Here is a 21,703-nt window from a genome sequence, read left to right as displayed (position 1 = left end):
GGAAGGGGCCGGGGCGCGGCAGTGCGGGCCTGCGGGCGACGCGGAACTTCCGCGGGCGGCGCAAGGCAGCGGAGGTGCTGCCCGGCCGCGGGCTCCGCGCTGCGCGGAGTTTCACCCACTTGAAACCCCCTCTTCTTGCGCTCTTTTAAGCTCGGCGGGCCAGGGCAGGATGTTTATACTGCGCAATGTAAACACGGGCTCGGGGGTGCTTTAATAAAAAGAAATCGGCGAAAACTCCTGCTGCCTCTTGAAATGCCCTTTTCTGTCTTTGCCGCCGGGCCGGGGATTAGGAGCGGGCTTCGGACCCCTCGCCTGCTCCGAGGCTGCCTTAGGATGAGGCTGGGATGGGCTGGTTTTGAGGGAGAGTTACACAAATCTGTGCTGAAGTGTAGCAGGAGCCTGATGCTCAGCTCCGGCGGATGCCACGGGCACAAACGCGGGGTGGGGGGAAAGATAATAGGAAGGCAGGGGGGCGAGACCCCCTTATCCTCCCCAACCCCTTCAGAAATACCCCAATGCACCCTTTTGAGCATCGTCCCATCAGGAGAGGTATCACCTAAGGTAAGTCGCTTAAAACCTTTGTCACCTTCTTTTTCGGATCGCGGGTGGAAGTCTGTGCTCTGGGGGGGGGGGGTGTGGGGGGTGTGAGGGTGGGTGGCAGGAGCCTGGGCTGCTAGCTGGGAGCGGAGCAGATGCTCTGCCTGCTGCTGCGTGTGCTCCCTTTCAAGACTGGGGAAAGGAAAAGAGAAAGGAATGGGGGTAAAAAAGGAGGAAGAGGAACCTTACATGCATACACCATACACCCCCTTTGCCCTTTGCAGGCCGCAGGGCTGTGGGTCTGTCCCCCTGCATCCCGTGCAGAGAGAAAGGAGGGGGAACCTTCCACAACCTCCCCCCCCACCCCCGTCTTCCAAATTCGCTTTCAAAGTTTTGCGATGATCATTTAATGCTTTTTAAAAGAACGATAGATACCGATCGGGTTGAGAAACTCCCTCCGCGTTATTCGCGGGCAGTTGTGAGCAGCCTCCGGGGCGCCTGTCACATCTGTGACACCACCGAGAGGGATTTCACATCAGGAGCTTCCCCCCCTCCTCTCCCTTCTCCTTCCCCTTTCCATCGTATGCCCCCTCCACGCAAAATGAACCTTCTGCAGAAAGCACCGGCCCTCACGTTCCCGGGGCAATCGGGGGTACGAGATGATGCGACATAGGGGACAAGCAGGGGGTAGTCGCTGCAAACAGACGCAGGCCGTGGACAGGTACATAGTGACGGGATGCAGGCAGTAATTTCTGGAGCTTCTTAAGGAGGAGGAGGGTGCCCGGGAAAAATCGTTTTTTTTCGGGAAGCGATCACCTTCCCCGGGTGTTACAGCCCCGGCGCGGCTGGTCCAGAATAAACCCCCGCTTCTCGCTGTATTTCTTTGTATTTTAGAGGGGGGAGCGCATCGCTGACCCTGATCTTTGGTCTGCACCGAATGCCCCTCCCCGGGCTGCCAAAAGGGTGTTTTTCTTTGCTTTGCATCCCTCTGTGACTGAATCTCCCCAGCGTGTCTCCAAAACACCCGGAGATGGAGCTCGAAACGCAATACAAAGAGTTCGTGTAAAAACCACGTTCAAAACCGTCCCACCAGCACCGTTTCCACCAGGAAATAAAATAGCTCCGAGCAAAAAAAAATTCCAAAATAACCCAAAATAAACCAGCAAAAACACCCTCTCTGAGGAAATCAAACGGTTCCCCTTCAAAGCAAGTAAGTCCTTGCGGGAATGCCCTCTCCGTCCCTCACACTACCTTTTCGGAGTGTGAAGATTTGGTTTACGATGTATTACAGCCAGCGAACGTGAAAAATGCAAATATAATGCTCCGGGTTCGATAGGCCTAGCAGTGGGAATAGCAAAAACCTTGGAGGGTTTTAAACCGAGCCCGTGAATTGGGGAAAAGGAGAATTTTAAGGAGGAAAAGCCGGGCCGGGGGGTGTCCGATGGTGGCTGTGAGTGTGACCTGCCTGTTTGCTGGTGCTTTTTGTGCTTGAACCGATGGGGAGATGCTGGGAAGGGGGTGAGAGAAGAAGAAAACTAAAAGATGATCTAGAGCAATTAGCCCTGCAAATCCCAGCACGGTTTGGAGCCCGTTTTGCCGGCCCGATCCCGCTTATTCCCCGCGCCCACCCCCAGCCCCTCTGCGCTTCCTAACCGGCTCCTTCCCAAACCCTCTCCCCTTCTCTCCCTCCCTCCCTCCCCGAAACCCGGCAGTGTTTTGTGTAAAAATAGACAAATCCGAGCTTTCTTCCTTTTCCTGCGCCGAAGGTATTTTCACTAGCTAATTGCTTAAGTGAAGTCAACTTTGCAAAGCAGGCCGGGTGTAACCCGAGTATGGAAATGTATATAGGTGGTATTGTTATAGGCGGGCTGGGTGCTGCTCCGAGAGGGGCCGGGGTGTTCCTGCAAGCCCAGACCACCCAGGGCGAGGGGAGTGACCGCCTCATGTCCCCCTCCCCGCTGCCCCTGCTTTGCATTAACACCACCCGCAAGACCCCCCCCTCCCCTTCTTCTCCAGCACCGGCTCTTTTCCCTCGATGGGTTTTGCGTTTTAGGAGGTATTTTTTTAGCTTTGTATATATATATATATGTATTTTTTTTTCCTTTCCTTCAGTCGCGGCCATCTCCGTGGCCTCTGGCCCCAGATCCGCAGCAAATCGATCCCTAAATATTTAAGGTTGAGGGGGTGCTTTCAAGCAAGGGGCTTAAGGCTGGGAGAGAGGAGATGTGAACGGACCGAGGTGGTATTGGGGGTTATTTAGCCCGTTTTTGGGGGGGTCCACTACACTGAAAAGGCTTGCCCCAGGCGTGTGCGTGTGCCTGATGGCGGACGGGCCCTTTCCCGATGGCACCCGCGGCTCCGGGACGGAGAGGGACCTGATGGAGGTTTTGGGGGAAAAGAAGCCGAAAGCAGGAGAGGGTGCGAAGTGAAGCGCCCGAAGCGCTGGGGCGGCTGCGGGGAGGTGCGGGCTGGCTGTCAGCAGCCGTGCCTCGGGCACAAGTTCAGCCTTTGGTCAGAAACAGAAAAAAAAGGGAAAATCTTACACTTCCCCCCCCCCCCGCCTTTTGTCTCCCTCCCCCCCCCCGCCCCCCCGCCCGTCCAAAGACTCTCCCCACCCCCATCCCACATTTTCCATGACGTCCTTCGATGAAATATTGCAGCACAGGAATTTACAGCCCTCTTCAACACAGGATTTTTTAGGAATTTTCTGGCAGGACCCGGTCCCTGTGATACAAATCGGTTCCAGCGATAATAAGCCCCGAGTGCTACCACTTAGACACGATCGCTTCCCACAGAGATCTTCTAAATATCTCCGGGTATTTATATCCCTGCTCAGGGACGGATAGCTAGAATATTTTCCCCGGGGGGATGCTTTTTACTGCTGGGATTATGAGTTGAGGACCTGGGTACCGAGGGAAACAGCGGTGCTGAATAGGGGCAGAGCTGGGAGCCTGCGAGTGATGCTCCCGACCACCTCACCGCGAAGGAGCTAGCCCTTAAAGGCAGCCCGATTTGTTAATTCAGGTGTAAATCCAGTTGTAAATCCAGGCTGGTATTGCTGAGCCATCCATGCTTTCTCGGGCAAGTTTTCTTTCCTCTAGTGATGGGGCCCGGTGCTGGGAATGCCCTTACATTCTAAGCAGGACCCTCGAGAAGGGTTGCCCCCCTTTCCCAGCGCTTGGGCAGAGCACTGTGGCATGCAAACAGAATGAGTAGCCATTTCCAGCTTTTCTAGCCCCAAACTCCCCCGGGTTAGAGGTAAAACGGGGACAGCGGTGCCAGAGAAATATTTCTGTGCACTGAGTTTCGTGAAGCCAAAATCAGACCCCCTCCCCGACGTCTCCCAGAACGAAAAGCTCGGCTGGGCCGAGCAGGGCGAAGGTGGGCGAGGGGTTTCCCCGGGGTTCAGCCCTATTTCCAGGCTTAGTAACCTTTTTTCGTTGTTTTCTTCCCAGCTCTAAACCAAAACCCCGTCGAAATCGCACTGATGCTCTCTTAGCGCACGCAGGGAGGGACTTTTAGCACCAGGCAGGCGAGGGTAGCTGGCTCCCCGTTTCGGGGCATCACCTAAAATCCGTCTGCACGGAGAGGTGAGGAAAGACAAAACGGAATTGCCCACACCAAGGATTAAGGGGTTATTTTTTAACACGGGTACTGAAAGCCGAGGGGACGGCACATTGCGGGACTAAGTATTAACCAAGCTGGAGACTTCGTCTACTCCCAAATATTGCAGAGAGATGCATAAAACAAACGGATGGGTTTGGGGCATAATCCGGCCTCCCAGTGCTGTCCCTCGGTGCACAGTCCCCGGGACAACAGACCCTGGAAGGGACCGCCAGCTCCGGTGCCCTAGGCTGGGGATGCTGGCAGTAGGCTTCCCAAGAGGGGGAACTGTGGGTACCCACACGGTTTCCGCAGCCTTGCAGAGCCCCGGATAGGTGCCTGGTACTTCGGGAGCGAGTGGGCTCCGAGGAAGGAGAAACGACCTTCCCGGGACCACCGAGGCAGGAGCATCACTTCAAGGAAAGAGGGGGTGCCAGCACCCGGGTGTTCCCCAGGGCAAGTGCCCCCGGGGTGCCAGCATCGGTGTCCCCAGCAGCCACCACCGCTTGTCACCTGCAGAAAGGGGAGAAGAGATGGCAGAGCCATCCACGCAGAATACCGTGGACCCCCGTGGGGAGGGATGCAGCGAAGGATGCTGAGGGCAAGGCTCCACTGGGAGACCCTTGACAACGACCGGCCGGGAGGCACCGACATGCTCGGGTGCCTGTACCTGACAGGGGGAGGACAGCCCTTCGGCTTACGGGAAGGTTCCAGCTGCAGCAGAGGGGATTTGTCCCTCTGGTCTCTGCCCAGGGGGCTCCCATGCCCTGGGACCGGCCAGGTCCGCACCGCTCGCAAAAGCTGGTTTTGCTGGATGGAGCCCCGCAGCATCGCTCTTGGGGTGGGTGAACTGCCCGTGGGCCTTTTCTCCAGGTCCTTTGCTGCAGGGAGTGTGGCTGCAGAAGGGCCTTGCAGTCCCCGGGCAAAGGGACAGCTCACGGCAGTCCCCCAAGGGAGAACTACCCTTCCCGGACAGAGGTCAGCCACCGCCTGGTCCCCAGAGATACCTCCTGCGTGTTTTGGGTTGCTATAATCTCTCATCTGAGCTCCATTCTCCCCTTCCCAAACACAAAGGCGGGTCGGGGCTTACGTTCACAAAAGATACCCTCAGTTCCCCTCTCCCTACTCCCCCATTTGCAGAGACCTGGGAGTGGTTTTCCTTGGAAACTCTCCCAGCAAATGCTGATTTCCATCGTTGTTGTTGTTAATATTATTACTATTACTACTACTATTGCTATTGCTATTACTATTAGTTACTTTTCTTACTATCAAACGAGTGAACTCCCGACTAAAGAAACACCGCTTTATCGGAGACCCCTAGCCACTCTCTTGTGGCCCAACGGGCTCTGGAGCAACGCTGCGGGTTGCTGCATATTCATGACACCCTTTGCTTTGCAGTTACCAGCGCAGAGAGTGAAAAGGCACCAAAAATTGGTTGATCATCTTTCCCACATCCTTAGAAAAACAGAGGAGCGCCTCGTAAAACGATCCCTTCTGTGCAAGCTGTCCCTAGTTAAATATCCTAAGCGGGGTTTAGTTTTGGAGATTTAAAACTGTTCGTCAGGAAATCGGGTTCTCGGTTGGCATTCCCAGGAAAGATGCTCAGTGGATGCCTGAAATACCCGACGCAAGGTGGGAAAGCTTTACAGATCCCTGTGGTTTATGCCCCAAAGTTGACCAATTTCTGCATTTGGGGTTTATATGTGATAATCAGGCTGATAACGGGAACGGGTCCCTACATTTTCCCATTGCGCATCTGGGATTCTGGGGAAGGAGATGTGCGTGTGTGAAAGACGGAGGGGAAAGGAGAAGAGATTGGTAAAAGAAACCCCCTAACCCTAAAACAAAATCAAACCCCCCAAAATCAAAACTTAGCGAAAAAAATAATAACCTCCCCGCAGTCAGACCACCAAAAAAACCCTTCACCAAAGCTGCACAGAACTCAGTAATAATTGCAGTAACGAACCCAGAAATGGTTTTGCTTTTCCCGTTTTCAGAACCGCTTGCTGAATTACAAAATGCCCCAGCGCGTTTCGCACAGCACCCTCAGCTCCGTGCCAGTAACCTCGCTTCAATTCTACTAATTAAAATAGACTATTTTTCATCTATTCCCTTTGTAATCGCTGAATGAGGGACATTTGTGCCCTTCCCCAAGGCACTGGGAGAAATCCCTTTCTTTCTCCAGCAGATTTTGCGGGCTACCTGTGCGGAAAGATGCTGCCCGGGGTTTATGTTGCAGCATCATCATTTTTCTTACAGGATTACCCGTTTCCCCGTTATAAACGATCGAATTTGATTGACTCTCTCAAAGCATCGCGGGGTCGAGGACTTTCCCCGCTCAGCGGTGTCCTGCACCCAAGAGCAGCCCCTGCCGGGACGGGACAGAGGCAACCCCGGTCCTTCGTGTCCTCCCAAAGGGTGAAACTAGGAGAGCCACGGGCTGTACCGTCGGGGCACGGTGCTGAGCCCTTACACCCTATCGAAATCTGCCTCGGGGAGGGAACGGGTCCTACCCACTGCGGGGTTCCGACCCTCCTCACTGAGGTTAAACGGCTGCGGTTAAGCCAAATATCGGCGTGTTGGAAAATCTTGAGCTGACAGAGCAGGAATTTTCCTTCCATCGGGAAGAGGGTTTGGCGCAGAGCTGAGCGGAGTCCTGGGTCTGGTTTGCCCCGCAGCCCCAGGAGGGGAAAGCAGAAGTGCCTCCAAATATTGAACTAGAGAAATGTGTATGGAGAGAGCCTGTCCCGGAGAGTAGAGGAGGGAGAATAGGAGTGTGCAGAAGAAGAAAGACGGAACGACGTGCAGAAATACATACAGAAAGACAGAAAAAAAAAAAGACAATAGAGAGAAAGAGAGAAAAGAACGAGAGAAAAGAGTGTAAAGAAAGAGAGGAAGAACGAGAAAAAGAGAGAGAAGGGAAGAAATGGAGAAAGAGAAAGAAAAGGAAAGAAAGAAAAAGATATAAAGAACGAGAACTAGAAAGAAAGAGATTATGAAAAAGTGAAACAAAGAGAAAGGAGAGGGTGAAAGATAAAAAATGAAAATAAAATGAGAACAGGATAAAATGCGCAAGAAAGAAACGGAGAAACAGGGAAACGGAGAGGCAAAATAGAGGGAAAGAAAAAAAAGAAATAAATAAAAAGAAGGAGAAAAGTAGAAAAATTAGAAAAATGAAAAGGTGGAAAGGAAGAAAGAAAAAAAACAGAAGAAAGAGTGAGAGGCAGAATAATACAAAGAAAGGAAATGAGAAAGAAAGGAACAGAGAAAGAAGGGAGAGAGGAAGAGAAAAAGAGAGATGGAAAGAGAAACAGGAAGAAAAAGAAAGAAATTGGAAGAAAAAAAGGAAAAAGAGGGAGAAAGGAAGAAAAAGGAAAAAAGAAAAAGGAGAATAAGACAAAGATAAAACAGATAAAGAATAGAAAAAGAAAAAAAATGAAAACAGAAAAGTGTAGAATGGAGGCAGAAAAAGCATACAAAAAAAAAAGAAAACAACCAAAAAAAAAACCAAACCCACAAAAATAGCCCCCCAAAAAATCACCAAACCCAAACATTAAAAAAAAAGAAGCAAACAAGTAAGTACGAAAAGGGAAAAATAAATTTCCTGCAAACCCAGTGCTAAGACACAGATGATCTGATTTCCCTGTCAGGCCGGGATGAGCGGGGGGGGACGCTGAGCCCCAGCCGGTTCCTGCGTACCCCCGAACAGGAGGGACCCCCGGGCTGGGCAGCGGGGAGCGGGTGCTGCTCTCCCGCTTCCTTCACCCCTATCTTTCCTAGGGGTGGAAAACTTGGGGTGGGGGATGGACGGGACACAGCCTCTGCACCCCCAGGGCAGCGACAGGAGTGAGAGCCGAGATTTAACCCCGATTTCAGCGTGGGTTTCCCACGCCGCTCCTGCCCCGCTCCGCTATAGTTAAACGCGGCTTCAAACCCGCGCTCGAAGCGGCGCGACCGGCTCCGCATTGACTTCAACCGGCTTGGTAGGTGGCCGTGTATATTTTTGTTGAAGTAGTGTTTATGTTAATGAAAAAGGCTGAGATTACAAACAGACCACTGAATGCCCGGGATGTTGCTGCCGGATTGGTCTAAGCTGTGTACTTTAAGCCTAATCAATTTTGGGGAGAAAATATGATTCAAAAGAAGAAGAAAAAATACCATTACTTTTAGCAGAAAGACATTTAGGATCTTTAGGGAGCCCCGTGCTGCTTCTGCCCTCCGGTTTGGGGCTGTATTTCAGCGTAGCGGGCAGGGATGGAGGAAGGTTGCAGTGCGAAGCGTCTCTAAGAATGATTCATAAAAAACAATGAAAACGAGCTCTGGGCTCCTGGTGGAGGGCAGGGGAAGGGGGGTGCTCTGTGAACCCCCTTTGAGTCCCTCCTACCCGCAGAGGGGCTCCCGGTGGCAAAGGGGACTGTGTCCCCCAAAGTCTTGGCTGTGCAGGGGAACCGAAGGAGCGGTGCAAATGGGTCACGCTCAGGGTCTGTTCTTGCAGCCGGAGCTCTGCAGAACCTGAAATTTGCTTCAAAGCCCAGTAATTCACCCATTTATGGTGCTTAATATACACACATGAACATATACTTCCAGTTAGAGCAGGTATAAATTAATTTACATAAAAATTAATTTTTTTTAATTTTTCTTTTTTTTTTTTTCTTTGTGGGAGCAGCAATCATCAGCCTGTCACTTTGATTTCAGAGTCTGATTTTGGGGTCAATCTCCTGGTTTGCTTAACAAAAGAAATCCACTTTTTCCTTAATTATTCCGTCCCCCATTGTTTCTATCCCTGTCTGCATTTGCAAGCCTGAAGTATTGATAGCAAAAAAAATCGTGTTTTTATGGATTTTAAAGACTTTTTTCCCCCTCGCTCCATAGTTTCCCAGCATGGAGGGATCCACTTCGGGTCTCAGCGAGTGGGTTTCTCCTTGCCAGGAGCTCTGCGAGCAAACAAGCGCTCAGCATTTGGCATCTCGCTCCTTTTCAACACTTTCCTTTTGTGGGCAAAAGCTCTCATCGGAGGGAGCCTCTCCGGCAGAGCCAGGCAGACCTGGAGGATTGGTGCATTCTGATGGTTTACTACTGTTTCGATTCCTCATTGACTAAAGCACAAAGAAAACCGGAGCACAAACAAGTCACCATTGGAAGGGAATACTGACAAAATCTAAGCCAAACGTTAGCAGGGAAGGGATTCAAGAAAACAAAGGTAAAAAAGGGAAAATTGAGAAAACCGTAGCCAAAGTTTTCCCTGTGACGGCTGTGCTGCACTAGAGCTGCAGCAGGGATTTCCCCCCTTTGGTTGGGAGGCAGAAGAATGCTCTGAAAACAGCTTTTTCTCCCTTAAAATATCTTTAGGGGGTCAAAACATACTCCTGGAGAAAGGGGAGATTCCCAGTGTGGGGCTTAGCGCAACCATAGAGGAATTTCTTTGTTCTCTCCTCACACCTGGGATTAGCCTTTGTTACATGATGCTTTATTTTTCTCTTATTTGTTTTTTCCTTAATTTTTCGGGGGTTAGAGGAAGAGAAACCCTGTTTTTTTTTTTTTTTTTCTTGCAGTGACATTAAGTGATTCTGTAGGAGGCATTGTCAGGGAAAAAAAAAAAACCAAAACTCAATCGAAGCAGACAGTTTTAGAGAGAACATCACCAAAATCATTCCTTGCTGTTAGGGCCAGGTAGGCCCTGTGGAAGTGCTGAGGCTGGGAGGTCCCAGGGTCCCCCAAACACCCATCCCCTTGTTGATACCTGCCCTGTAGTGGAGAGAGGTCTAGTGCCGGTCACTATGGGCAGCCCCTATGCGGGGACCGGCTAAAGGACAGGCACAACGGGCTGTCCCCTGCCCTGACACACACACACGTGTGTGCACACACATGTACCCGTACTCATAGCTCCCTCCCTCCTGTAACCCCGCATCTGACCGTGCTGCTCCCTAGAAGCACTAATGATGCTGCAGACCAGCTATGCGGTGTGAGGCAAAAGCAGATGAAAGTGATGTCACATTAATGTCAGCTCACAACTCGAGCCCACACAGCCTTGATTGCTCTTATTAATCTTGCCAATTTGTCTGTCAGCACTTGGCTAATCCCTAAATAGCCTCCCAACAGGTGCTTTATGCTTCCGCCACATCCCTGCTCCCCGGCACCCCCCAGGAGCCCTGCTCACCCTCCCCGGTGACACTGGCTTTCTCCTGTCCATCTGGGACCGGCTCTTTTCCCCTGGGAGGGCTGGAGGGGAGAGAGGCGACTTTGCAGATGTTGTTTAGTCTGTCCAAAGAGGGGTCGGAGTTTTGGGCTTCCCAAAAGGAAGTGATGAGCGGGATGGGGGGAAGAGGAGATGCTGGGGGAACTGAGGGGTGGCAAAGAGGAATTACCTGGGGGTGAGCAAACTCTCTGTGTGAACTTAGCCTGCCATCACAGTTAAAAAACATTCAGGCACCCTCTGCCTCAGTTACCATATAATAGCGAGTCATGTTGCTTTTATTTGTCATGGATTTGGTGGGTTTATTGAGAGGGGAGAGAAGATTAAAACAAAAGGTCCGAACTGAAGCTACAGTGGAACATCCACGTTACACCCTAAGAGGTTTCATCCTGCAGTTAAGCTGAGGGTTGATTATTTCCTTTACTATGTTACCAGAAAATTCACTGTCTTATTATAGTGTATATTTAGCCATAAAGCAACAGCCTGTATTGAGTAAAAGACTAGAATTATTGTGTTGCAAGGCTTCATCTTTCTAACGTTGTTACTTAGCACAGTAGTCTTAATCATGAAACACGGATTTTGTGTTTAAGACTGCCAAAACCAATTAACCACTAAACCCTATTAACTGCTAAAGCAGAGTCCAGGCTGCTTTCCTCTATCTGCATGAAGAGAAAAATAAGTGTTTTATTTCTGTTTGGCAACTCTGCTGTGTTAAATGGTTCATGCACACAGATTACAAGCCCTGTGTATTGCAGCGGTCTCCTGCAGTTCGCCTTGGAGATGCTCTGCTCTGGAGGGAAGAGCTGCCAAACCCAGCTTCAGTGCAGCAGGCTCCTATTTTACATCCAAAGTTGGCTCAGGCTGTTTCCAACCCTGTGCTCAGCACAGCAGGAAGGAAGAGCTTTCAGGAGCATCTTCAACCATTTCTCCTAGCGCCTGGTCCAAAGCTGCCAGAGTCACCAAGGGAAGTATATCCACTAATTGAGTTCAGGGATGTTCATCATTAACCCTTAGGTGCTTCGGATCAGATCCTAAAAGCTCTCTAAAAACACCATTCATGACTGCAAGCTGTTTCACTCCATCCTGACCTGGATTTATTATCAGGAGACAGATAGATTTTCTTTATTTCCTTTCTCCCAAGCCATTTATTTCACCCAATAAGACCATCCATCACATTGCGCTGGAACCGACCTACAATCCAAGGATATTCTTAGAGACTCAGCATGTCAGGAAACGGCTAGCAGCCCCGTGTGATGCAAATATTTGGATGACCAAGAGGTAGGAAGGATTGTCCAAATGTTTACTGAAGGCTGTTGATAGCCTAAGGATTTATAACTGGTGTATAATGTCTGCCCCCACACAGCTCCTTTAGCAGGTGCATCCAGTTTCAACATGACACATGGTATGTGTGTGCTCTGGGAAAGGAGATTCAGAAGAAAGCCTTTTCCCAGCTCTTTGAAGCTGCTTACTGGTTTGGAGCCTATGGAGCAGCAAGACGGGAGCCCAGGATCTACTCCAGTAATTCATGCCCCCGATAGAAATTCAAACCATTGCTGACATTTAAAAACAAAACACAAGCATCAAGCATGTATAGTTGGAATTTCCTAAGTGAAACTAAATTTCTGAACTATTCAGGCCCATCAAAATATTCGTTGTCACACTCCCCCCTGTGCTGTTGTGGAGGAAATTCATGACATTGTTCTAGTTATTGTTCTTGGCATTTCATTTCCTAATTTCCACCATCGGGATTTGATCTATTCTGCCTTGCATTAAGCCCTAATTGCTGCTACAGGCATATCAGAAGTGCTAACAGATCAGTCTTAACCATTTCTGGTGTCAGATAGCTATAGCTTTCCACTGCAGACCCCATTGCCAATGCTCCATACCTACTGCCAGGGAGCCACTTCTGCCCTTCCAACCAAATGAGTAGCATGCATCCAATACAGATCAGACTGACAGACTACTGCTGGAAATACAGTCAAAGGAAGAGTTAATACCTTGCTCAAAGCCAGCTCTGTTGCCTTGATAACCCACCCTGCAAACTACTGTCCTGGTGCCACTGCTTTAACAGGTATCTACGTGATTGAGAGACCTCAGAGGGCTCCAGCCCAACCGTTTGCTCCAATCAAGTCCATCACCAGCCACAGACTGTGTCAGTCATGGCTTTGTTTAGCTGATCCTTGAAACCCTCCAAAGACAGAGTCTAACAACCATGAATATTGATAGTCCAGGTAGCAGAGAAGCTGCCGGTGCACTTGTGTCCATCCAACCAGGTTGTCAAGCTCTGTTATCAAAGCAACAGCCGTTTTGGCTGTAAGCATTCCTGCTACCATGTTATTGAGAAACAATATCCTACCAAATGGGAGAAAGCAGCAGGGCTGAGTCACGCAAGTCTGGTAATCACCTTCCCCTCCACTATTTTGCAAGTTTTGACTTTGCTGGGAACACAAACATATGCATTTAGCATGCTGCAGACAACCAGACAACGTGCTTTTCTTAGCAACGAATAGCAATCGTATCTGCTGCCGAAAAGCCTTTAATTCATTACAGCCCTGGACTAGTGGAGTTTCCCGACGGCTCAGATGGGGAATACAATGGCTCTATTGTTTTCCAAGGGAAGATTTCTTAGTTACATGCTGTTGCATAAACTGTATGTTTTCTATTTGTTACCTGTTTCATTTCAATGCCCTCCCTCAGATAGGGTTAAGGCCATTTGTCAGCCTGTGCTGAAGCAGCAAAAGAAACTGTCACAGGCTGTGTACCAGATTATTAGTACTACCCCTTTTGGTTTGTTTAAAAAAAAATAAGAAAAGAACTTGGTATTTCTTCTAGGGGGAAGAAATTGCGTAATAAAATATATGGGGAAAAAAATAGAAGAGTGTGCTCAAATTCCAAAGTCATCTGTTGTGCTTGATGAATGTTTTTTATACATTAAAAGAATTCAGTCCTGGGTTTCATGTCACATTCTCAGTGTGACCTTAGATGCGGAGTCATAACTCAGACTAATCTGAACTTCTCCCTCCTTGAATGTATTTCTCAACAATTACCCACCAGTGCTGGAAATGTATTTCCTGGGCAAGGATCTCGAGCCATTGGCTGGCTTCAGCGCAGCAAGATACAAGGAAGAACCAGTTGCATGTGGTAAAGTGGCTGGTTAGTTTCTTCAGCTTTTCAGTGGGGCTGGTGGCATCTAGAATGTGTGATCCAGGGACCAGAACTGCAGGTGTAGAGAGATCATAGGCAAAGCATTAACTGTGGCATTGGTTTTAGCTCAAGGGTTCCTACAAATGCATGTGATGCTTATCTTGTGGCCATACTGTGCACAGTCAAAAGCTTTCCTGACAGTTATGCCACCCATGCTTATACCTCAGTATCTTCAGTTTTGATTAGCTATGAGCCTTTGGTATATATTTTCACTCCATGGGGATGTGTTATGGAGTTGGAAGAATCTTACTGCACGTGTTCCTCCATGAAGACCGCCCTATCTGCATACCAGTGTGGCTGGCTCTCCGCTTTTCCCAGACCCATGGCTGGCTGAATCAGTGGGAATGTGAGGGATTAGGTGAAGAAAATGGCAGGATGGGCTGGTGGGGACATACACACCATCCTCACACCAAGAGGAGGTGAAGAAATTCTCCCTGCAGTCATCATTATGTTTCCATACTGCTGGGCCCCTGGGTTGGGTACTCATACCCTCATTGTGTGCCAGTTGTTTTGTGGATGTATTATGAATTTTCAAATACTGTAGGTACTATAGTTTTGAGATTAAAATAAATGGCAAAAAAAGATGGGATAGAAAGCATTCCAACCTAGAACTGCAACCCTAAAACCTCACTTTGCCTGTTGTTTGAACCTAGAAACAACCACATTGCACAAGGGCAATTGCAGGGGCAAACCTCTCCAGCAAAAGAGAGAACCTGCAGCTGATTCGTTGTGTGTCTGTTCTCTAGACTCTGTGACAGAGCAGTTTTAGGAGAGAAAGGGCACTGATAATCACTCTTTGAGAAGGTATTTGTGGATAGAGTCCACAATTCAGTTTTAGCATTCACAGCTTTCCTCCCTGCTGACCCAAAGCAGCTGCGCTTGGACTTGCTGGGTTTAGGTTGATGTAGGCCCACCTTGGTAAGGGAAGATCAACAGGTTTTTGAAGCTCTGATCCTCCCCAAGCCCCAAAATTTAAGCATCTCACATGGATTCTTCTTACTTGGAAGCGTTGCTGCTCTTTGTCTCACCTTTGAGCTGAGTCCCTGGTACTTTGCAGTGCGTTTGGTCTTGGAGGTTGTGAGCAATGGCTTGTGATCCAGATCACTGTGGTGCTTTTAGCTGCACAGAATTAGATGTTTCTCTAAAGCAAACCATTACTGGAAGATTGAAAGGTTTTTATTCCACAGGATTTTTTTCCTGCCTCACCTCCCAGGGAACATGCAGGACTCACTCAAACCCCACTTTCTTGGAGTAAATCACAGCCTTATCTCAACCAGAGACCCTGTGAAGGAATGTTCCAGCCCTTGGGCCGCCCACCCCTGATCCCAGGCATCAGCATCTGCTCCAGACCCAAGCTCTGACCCTTCAGAGACACATTTTTGCAAGGTCAGGAGGTTGGGTGGTAAAAGGGGAGTGGGGAATAGCTGAGAGACATTTGAGGCTGGCTCTGCAAAGAGATTTCAGGGGAGATGTTTACACTGACTGTTAAATGCAGACTTAAGCTTGCTCCCCTCTCCAGATTGGCCACCCATCTGTGCTGTTAACATGCAAACATGCATCAGGCACAGACACAGTCCCAGCTTCAAAGTCGTCTGGATGAGGGTGGCCCTTAGTGTACCCTTGGTCCTTGGTCATGCAACTTGGTCCAAGTGGACCAAGGAAGTATCAGGTAAGGCAGACGGCCCTTCTAAGCATCATCTTATCCTCAGTTCCTTTGTAGGGTGATGAGGATGCTTCTAGCATAAGCTGCATCTGCGATACTGTGGTACAAGCAAAGGGAAGTATAAATAAGCAGAAAAGCCATAGAGGGGGTGATGACAGTCATAGCAGAAAGAGAGAAACAGCTCTGTCAGATGGTAGTAGATGGGTGTCAGCCTCAAATGGATGGAGATGCAGCTCTGTGCATTTGTTTCATCCATCATGGAACATTTCTTGTTGTGTCATGTGTTGGCGATCCACCACCTGCTGGCTTGTCAGCAGAAAGGATTACAGAAAATACCATTGCACTGGACAGCTGGATCCATTTTGTACACATTGATGAACAACCCCACCCCCTGCATGGAGACTTTGCCCTTTGGGATCAGGTTAAAAAATGATTTCATGTCAAGTTTCTCTGTGAAATTTCTGCTATATTTGTCTGAAAAACTCAACTAACTGGCTTCATCCAAGAACTAGCTATGTAAGGGGTCACTGAATGTGGACTGATTGTCCGTCAAAGACTTTTTCTATGCTCATCAAACCACTTTCCCAGGACGTGTTTTATTAAAGAGAAGGAAAGGGGGGAAAAATGAATTTTCCAAGTAAAATTCTGATTGTTTTAAGTTGCTAAACTGAAATCAGGTAATTATATTTGCATGACCACTGGTGTATAAATTCTTCTTGAATGAAGGGGAAAACACAATTCCCTAAGGGCTAGCCTCAACAAAGACTCTGTTGCCCAGTGAAATAAAGATTCAGGGTCCAATACAGAGAGTTGCACGGTGATTTTTTCCCTAACTACTCATTAAAATAAGTTCCTCCAATTCCTACTGAGCCTTTTAAGCAAGTGTCTCATTTTCAGAACCACTTTGCTAAGCCTGAATTGAGGGAAGTCAGCGCTGCCCATCATCCAACTGAGGCTATGCTTCTCTGTGATCCCATTCCCATCCTGCTGAAGACACTTGGGGCTGAGCTACCCACCGAAGTGTCCCTGAATTCAGTTCCCATTTCAGCCCTTGCTCTCCTCTGTGGCAGAGCATAGGAATCTCCTTCCTTTTCTCCCTCTTTCCCTCCCTTCCTCCCTCCCTTGCCATGCAGCTGCTCAGCTCTGCAAGGGAAAGGCTCCCAGATGTGCTTGGGAGGGAACAGGCAGAGCCCTGAATTCCACTCCGTGCTGGGTGGACTCTTTGTATATTTTGTTTTAAGGAGAAAATATGTAGAGAGTCCTTGGAGAAGGGCCGGGGACCCATCACATCCCTGTGAGCACACTAACCACAGGGCTAGGAGGTCCTGCAAGTCATTCACCTTTGGCTTGCCTTTGCCTGCAAGATGGACCGATGGCTGATGGGCAGGTCTTGGCATCATTGGTGGCTGAAGCCCATCTGCATCACACAACAGGTCTCTAAGCCCTTTCCTGGAGATGGCTCAAGGTGACCAGATCCTTTGAGAAAACGATGCTTTACTCCAAAGCCAGTAAGCACTTGCAACACCTAAACACCCACATTTGGTATTTTTGGCTTATAAATGATGTACCCTATCAGACCAGTAAATATTCACACAGTTGTTAAGTCTTTTGCAGAGCTGGTTTTACTGCATTTTAAGTGCATTTAGCTGTGGTACTTGGTAGCTACTTGATTATTGTGTGAGACAATACATTTATGAAGTGTTTGCCTTCATTTAATTAATCACTTCATTGATATGTAATACAAAAATGGTATGAAACTAATTGTTTCCATGGAAACAGGAACCCGACAAATGATTTCATATCACAGCTTGGCAAAAGAAGAAGAAGAAACTTCTGTAATTGTTCCCATTAACCAAGCACAAAGGATTTATGCGCAACCTCTACTACACTCTGCTTCACTTCTGTTGTGAATTAGGGGAGAAAAAGTCAGCACAGAACCACATAAAAAAGCACCAAAACAAGCTGTGCTTTATTGAGTATTTGTAGTTCTGCCACCAAAATAATTTTCCCTTCTGCTTTACAGGTTTCTGGCCAGCAACACCAATGACTGTCACAGCCAGCTGCTAATTCAGAGATGTCATGCACAGGGCCCTTAACCATGCATGAGCAGTGTGCGTGCAGGAGCAGGGAGAACATCCCCTACCATGCTGTGGGACTGAGCTATGGGTTGGAGACAGGACAATCCTCATCTCAGCGGTGAGTGCCTAGAAAGCGTAGGCAAAACCAGCTTCTGGAGCAAGTAATTGTGGCAACCCTCCACAGCCCTAGGTAACTGAGATAGGCTGCCATGCAAATAAGCCTGTGTGGGCACAAAATAACCCAAACTTCACCTTAACTGAGGTTTTCCCCTATTGTCCTATAGGATGTATAGGGGTCATCATATGACTGGGTCATCTCAAGGGCTCTGTTGCTTTAGAAACACACCATTATCACTGTATTAGGACAACTCATATTTTCCAGTTCTCCCAGTTTCACGCCAGACTGAGATTTCCTCATTGCGGGCATCTCAGTGAGGAGCAGGAGGTCCTACCAAGGTGCTTGATGGTCAGGGACCATCACGTGCAAGATCAGCCTGCCTAGTTTTCATAAGACCCAGTGGCTTTACAATGCCATGGGGTGGCCTCTAAAACACCCTCCCACCATTCACCAATTTGCCTGGGGGGGGGGGGGTCTGCCCCTAAACCCAGCCCCATCACACACAACAATACAAGGGAACCAGCAGCACAGACCCCATCCTGGCTACCAGGCCACTGGCTGCACAACCCCACTAGCATCTCTAGAGGCACAGAGACATGGACTTGCTTCATCCTGGGAGCCACCACATAACAGTTTCTCCCTAGGCTAATTGCTGCTAATTGTGCCACTTTGCTATCTCACCAGCCTGAACAGGGCTGATAGGGTATCAGTGAGATAAAGAGCACTCAGCACAGGTAACTGGTAAATGTTGTCAGACCTGGGGTGGGGTGAGCTGCCTTCTGGAGGGGTTATCTCTCCCTTGGAGAGTCCAAAACATGGCTTTCCTACGGGAGACACTGCTGTCCTAAGGATCATTCCTACGAGAGACACCGCGGACCTAAGGATGGAAGGTAGCTTCCACTGCCACGCTCCTCTAAGCTTTTTAGGAGATGCTATAAAGGATTTTGGTGAATGGGGATTTGCAAACACTAGAAAAGCAAGCTGGCATTTATTTTACAGTAATTCTTTTAAATTTACTTAACATGCAGTTTATTCTTTTGAGTGCTTTTTGCTGTTGCTAATTTAACACTGTGGAAATGATGGTTTCATAATTTCTCCCCATCTGTTTTTCCCCACAGAAAAATAAATTCTATTCATTTAACAAACACTGTATCTCTCTTTTATTTTTCACCATCTCCGCTGACATACATGGGGTAATTCAGCTCCTTCACTGGCCTGAGCACTAGGTAGGAATTACTAACACCTGCTTACCAAAGTGGAAACTTGGACCAGGTGTTATTGCTCCGCACCATTTGTTGAAGATTATTTTGAATATTATACTTGAAAATTTTGCAGCCAACTCAGAAAGAAGTCTTAAGTGTGGATGTAGATTCTGGCTATGAGTATAATCACACATCACACATGAACGCAATGCCGGGTGGCATTAGGACCTACATTTTGTCTTGCATTCAAGTGTCTTGGTGCTTGTTAGGTTATCACTAATTTGTTAGATGGATGAGTCAATAGAGCTTGTCCATGATTGTCAAAGTCAATGGCAGTGCAACTCGCACACCTGAGAAATCCTCTGGGTCCTCTAAACCAAAGCTTGGGTATTTTCCACATCAAGTATCTCCACATCTTAGAGCAATGTAGGATAGATGGATAGGCAGGCAGACAGACCGAACTTTCACTTCCTCAAAGTACCTCAATCATCTGCTTTTCCTTTTACCCTGCAAGTCTGGTCCTCTTTCAGTTTGGTTTAAGTTACCAAAGTTTCTCAGCTTGTTACAGTAAAGCTCATAACAAAGTCTGTGGCCAGCTCGCTCTTTGATAATTCCTTTCCCCCCATTTGTTTATCTCAAGTACTGAGCTTTGTTCCAGGCCCAAAACCAAAAGCCTTTCCACCCTGTTCTCTTCTTGACTTGTTGCAGATGTAACAAAATAAATCTTTAGAAAGAACAAACCTTCACTTCCTCTCTCCTGTCTGATTCAGTCACAAACCCCAGGAAAGAAAAATAAATCACAACGTGGGCTAGCTCGATCTCAAAGGATACCACATTTAGTCCTGTAGGCCACCATTCCAATCGGACATGTCCATTCCTTGGAGAAGTCAGTGATCACAGTGACTGAATGAGCTGAGCAGCCTCAACCCAGGCTATTGCACAAAACCACCCAAAGCCCCATACATTGTCATGAGAAAGATGTCCATCTTATCCATACTTCCCATTCTACATGTTATTTTTGTCCTCCATAGTCTGACAAGAGGGAAAAAGATCTGATAACCATGAGACCCTTATATTAAACATTGAAGTCAAGGGCCAGCAAACAACTTGTGATCAGCCTGAACTGAGGCTGGTATGTAATGGTGAGCAGAGGTTGTAAGCACAACCGAGCCATTGGTACCTTGCCAGAGCATGTCCCTTGGGCACTGAAGGGTGATGTGCACCTCTGGCTCTTCCCACAATCCGACTGGTGGCTCTGCCCCTCTAGTCTCTCTCCTGTTACCCACCTAAATATTTGACACTGTAATCAGAAAAATCAGCTGCAAGATAGGTTTGTTTTGCTCAACTGGCCATAGCAAAGAGATAGAAATGTGTCTCCAAATAGAGCTTCCTCTTCTAAGAGATGTCTCCATGCAAAAGCTGTGTTGCTCTCCCATCAATCATTAAAGGAAGTCTCAAATGATCTGTAATTGCAACCAAACTATAGTGGCTTACCACTCTTTTTTTTTCAGCCAACATGCCATGGATCCCATGTATGGATCTACCCAGTACCCTGTTCTAGCTCTGGGGTGAAACACATCATCCCAAAGCTCTTTCCAGTGCCCCATTTCACTATGCATTGCCTTGGACTAGGACCAGGCAGCTGTTCATGGCGTTCCCACCATGGGAATTGCTAGTGAAGTGGGGCACAAGTTCCTAATATGAGGTTAGCTACATTTGCCTAACTGTGTCTTCAGTTGACATGGGTCTAAGCTAAAGACAGACCTAGGTTTAAGCTGGTCAGTACTGGAACTGTATAAATGGGATGATTACACCAGATAGTATCTGTCCTATTGGTTTTTACCCTTTCAAGTGTTCTTGGAATAAGAAGTACAGAACTATGAACAGTGCTGAAGTCAGAAGACATTTGGGTTATGCCTCTAGTCTCATACCTTCAATCCAGAGGGATGAATCAAGACTTTTCTTTCTTTCTTTTTTTTTTTTTTTAACTTAAACAAGAGGGTTTTTTGCACATTTGAAACAATCTGTACAGTTAGCATTGAAGAAGGTGTAATTAGACACTTTGAGAACTGGAAGAAATTAACTCCAACCACAGACCATCACTCAGACTATTACTTAATAATACTTGCCAAATGTGCAAAGTACTTAGTTTTAGAATAACAGGAAAGCAGTATAACTTCTCATCGAGAGCAAAGGCTTTGGTCTGTGAAGTGTGCACAGAAAAGTCAAAAGCCACCATTCTCCAAAGCCAGAAGATGCTTTGCCACATCCCATCACCTGAGGGGTACCAAGGCACTGGGTCAGGACAAATATGCTTGGCCATGGTGCTGGTCTTTGAAGGATGTGATTCACAGTCCGCAGCCCCACGGTGCTTGAATGGCTGGAACAGAGTCAATGGGAGCGACCAGCCTGAGGTGCAATGATCTGCGTGCGAGAAGATCGCCTTCAGTTTCCAACATGCCAAGGAAACCGCTGAGAAATTGCTGTTTTCCGTCTTCTCCAGCACCAGGCAGAGATGTTGACTCACGCCATGCTACCGAAGCCTGGCTAGAAAGGGATTATTGTGATTTCTGCCCATTTCTTTCCTCACTACAAAAGGCCCCATTCATCTGGCTAATTTTGAAGGGGAGAGCAAGGGGTATCAGTAGCATGAACTGTATCTGAGTGTCTCAACCACATTTCAGCAAGCCACGCTTGTTGGCCAGTCCAACCTGGTGAAATAGATATCTTTCATTTGGAGCTTTTTAGTGGATCGTTTCTCTGATTTTAAACAGAAGCATCTTTTCTGGCCATGGCAAGTTTAAAAAGTACTGACGAAGCAAGGACGGCCATTTCCATAGCAAAAACAAGAGGCCATTCAAAAAGTGGGGGGAGAAGTTGTTCTTGCAGCAGATACACGTTTCTGCTGCTGCAATCAGCGTTCCTACATTTGCCTACCTAAAGGTACCCTGTGTGTATGCAACAAGGCTGTGTCCAGAAGAGAGAATCTCGTGCTTTATTTCAAAGCACTGTTCAAAAATGGATTAAAAAGCCCCGAAAACGTACATGATGTCTTACATGCTTAACTGCTTGTCTTTGTGGAGCACAACTGGGACTGCCTGTGTG

The 21,703-nt window shown here is 48.0% G+C and overlaps 1 long non-coding RNA gene across 1 annotated transcript; it reads left to right on the top strand.

Moving 5' to 3' along the window:
* Positions 1 to 398: 398 nt before the first annotated feature.
* Positions 399 to 17,375, top strand: LOC130595293 (uncharacterized). The gene is made up of 3 exons (XR_008971292.1): positions 399 to 561; positions 14,751 to 14,923; positions 17,224 to 17,375. It is a non-coding gene; the product is annotated as an uncharacterized LOC130595293 (long non-coding RNA).
* Positions 17,376 to 21,703: the final 4,328 nt, after the last annotated feature.

This window comes from Pezoporus wallicus, unplaced genomic scaffold (assembly GCF_028554395.1).
Source record: "Pezoporus wallicus isolate ANWC-B61680 ecotype Strahan unplaced genomic scaffold, APGP_CSIRO_Pwel_v1 contig_7835, whole genome shotgun sequence".
NCBI classification, from domain to species: Eukaryota; Metazoa; Chordata; class Aves; order Psittaciformes; family Psittacidae; genus Pezoporus; species Pezoporus wallicus.
Note: the sequence above shows the minus strand (reverse complement) of the source record. Positions and strands in the feature narration are given on the sequence as shown.